The sequence below is a fragment of the Mus pahari genome, chromosome 23, assembly GCF_900095145.1.
Source record: "Mus pahari chromosome 23, PAHARI_EIJ_v1.1, whole genome shotgun sequence".
NCBI classification, from domain to species: Eukaryota; Metazoa; Chordata; class Mammalia; order Rodentia; family Muridae; genus Mus; species Mus pahari.
This window is the reverse complement of record NC_034612.1, coordinates 28,080,154-28,082,984: the sequence shown is the minus strand read 5'-3', so window position 1 is coordinate 28,082,984 and position 2,831 is coordinate 28,080,154. Positions and strand designations below refer to the sequence as shown.

The window sequence follows — 2,831 nt, the reverse complement described above, 5'->3', positions numbered from 1 at the left end:
TGTTTTCTTTTTATTGACTTATAACTTAACTTTCTATGCATTAATATTGTTATTTTTGTTTCAGTGCAGCAGAATGGCCCTCTCATTATGAAAGGAGACTCAAAGCCCTCTGACAGGAAGACTCAAGATTATAGAATAAAAGAAATGCTGTCTGGGCTGGGCCCTTAGCAGACCTTGGGCACAAAGTCTGCATCCAGCCCAACAACACCTAGAGGCAGCTGCATTCCAAGATGCACTAACAAGACCAGGATCAGAGGATCAGCAGTGAGGCAGACACAACATCTGTCCCAACACCAGGAATACCTGGGACTGGTGCAACTCAGGCATTCAGGAACTCTGCCAGATCATTGGCATCGGTTCCTTCAGGTCTGTCTAGGACAGTGCCCTGAGCACACCCTGGGCATTAACTCCTCAGCCAGCCCCACAACACCCAAAGGCAACTCCACTCCCAGGTTGTCTAACACACCCAGGATCCCAGGATTCCAAGAGCTTGGTCACACCAGGATCTCAGGGTCCCAAAGGCAGCTCGACTACCTGGAGCTCAGACACACCCAGGATCTCCGGATCACAGGATCTCAGAATCACAGGATCGCGGAGACAGCTTGACTCAGAGGAGTCCTGACAAAACCAGGATAATAGGCTCCAGTCAGACATGACCAGAACAGGTAGCACTAGAGATAACCAAATGGCAGGAGGCAAGCTTAAGAACCAAGGTCACTTGGCATCACCAGAACCCAATTCTCCCATCTTAGCAAGTCCTGGATACACCAACACACTGGAAAAACAAGATTCAGATCTAAAATCACTTCTCAAGATGATGATAGTGGACATTAAGAAGGACTTAAAGAAATGAGAATACAGGTAATTAGCTAGAAGCCCTTAAATAGGAAACACAAAAATCCCTTAAAGAGTTACAGTAAAACACAATCAAACAGTCAAAAGAAATGGACAAAAACATTCAGGATCTTAAAATGGAAAAAGAAACAATAGAAAAATCACAAAGGGAGACAACCTTCCAGTTTGAAAACCTAGGAATGAGATCAGGATTCATAGATGCAAGCATCACAAAGAGAATACAAGAGACAGAAGAAAGAATTGAAGGTGTGGAAGATACCACCATTGAAAACATTGACACAACTGTGAAAGAAAATGCAAAAAGGAAAAAGCTCCTAACCTTAAACAATCAGGAAGTCCACGATACAGTGAGAAGACTAAACCTAAGGATAATAGGTATAGAAAAGAGTGAAGATCCCTACTTAATGGGCCAGTAAATATCTTCAACAAAAATTATAGAAGAAAACTTCCCTAACCTAAAGAAAGTGATGCCCATGAATATAAAAGAAGCCACAGAAGTCCAAAGAGTTTGGACCAGAGAAGAAATTCCTCCTGTAACATAATAATCAAAACACCAAAGGCACAAAACAAAGAAAGAATATTAAAAGCAGTAAGAGAAAAAGGTCAAGTAACATATGCAGGCAGAGCTATCATAATTACACCAGATGTCTTGCCAGAGACTATGAAAGCCAGAAGATCCTGGGTAGATGTCATACAGACCCTAAAAGAACACAAATGCCAACTCAGGCTACTATAGCCAGCAAAACTCTCAATCACCATAGATGGAGAAACCAAGTATCCCATGACGAAGGCAAACTTATGCAATATCTTTCCACAAATCCAGCCCAATAAATGTTAATAGATGGAAAACACCAACACAAAAAGTGAAACTATACCCTAGAAGAAGCAAGAAAGTAATCTTTCAACAAACCCACACAAACATCATTTCACCTCTAAGAAGCAAATTAACAGGAAGTTTTTATGAGGTCCCATTTGTCAATTCTTGATTTTACAGCATAAGCCATTGCTGTTCTGTTTAGAAATTTTTTCCCTGTGCCCTTATCTTCGAGGCTTTTCTCTACTTTCTCCTCTATCAATTTCAGTTTCTCTGGTTGCATGTGGAGGATTTTGATCCACTTTGACTTGAGCTATGTACAAGGAAAAAAGAATGGATCCATTCTCATTCTTCTACATGATAGCCACCAGTTGTGCCAGCAGCATTTGTTGAAAATGCTGTCTTTTTTCCACTGGATGGTTTTTAGCTCCCGTGACAAAGATCATGTGACCATAGGTGTGTGGATTCATTTCTGGATCTTCAATTCTATTCCATTGATCTACATGTGTGTCCATGTAACAGTACCATGCAGTTTTTTTCACAATTGCTCTGTAGTACAGTTTAAGGTCAGGCATGGTGATTCCACNAGAGGTTCTTTTATTGTTGAGAATGGTTTTTGCTATCCTAGGTATTTTTATTATTCCAGATGAATTTGCTAATGCCCCTTTCTAACTCAGCGAAGAATAGGGTTGTAATTTTGAGGGGGATTGCATTGAATCTATAGATTGCTTTTGGCAGGATAGCCATTTTGATTATGTTAATCCTGGCAATCCATGAGCATGGGAGATCTTTGAATCTTCTGAGTTCTTCTTCATTTTCTTTCTTCAGAGATTTGAAGTTATTACCATAAGATCTTTCACTTTCTTAGTTAGAGTCACACCAAGGTATTTTATATTATTTGTGACTATAGTAAAGGGTGTTGTTACCCTAATTTCTTTCTCATCCTGTCTGTCCTTCCTGTAGAAGAAGGCCACTGATTTGTTTGAGTTAATTTTATGTCTAGCTATTGCACTGAAGCTGTTTATCAGATTTAGAAGATCTCTGGTGGACTTTTTAGGGTCACTTATCTATACCATCATATCATCTGCAAATAATGATATTTTGACTTCTTCCTTACCAATTTGTATCCCCTTGATCTCCTTTTGTTGTCGGATTGCTCTGG

General features: G+C 39.9%; 1 protein-coding gene across 1 annotated transcript in view; it reads left to right on the top strand.

The window, feature by feature from the left end:
• Gjc3 (gap junction protein gamma 3) overlaps window positions 1-2,831 on the top strand; it is a 64,908-nt gene that overhangs the window by 53,029 nt on the left and 9,048 nt on the right. The gene's annotated exons all lie outside the window — the stretch shown is intronic.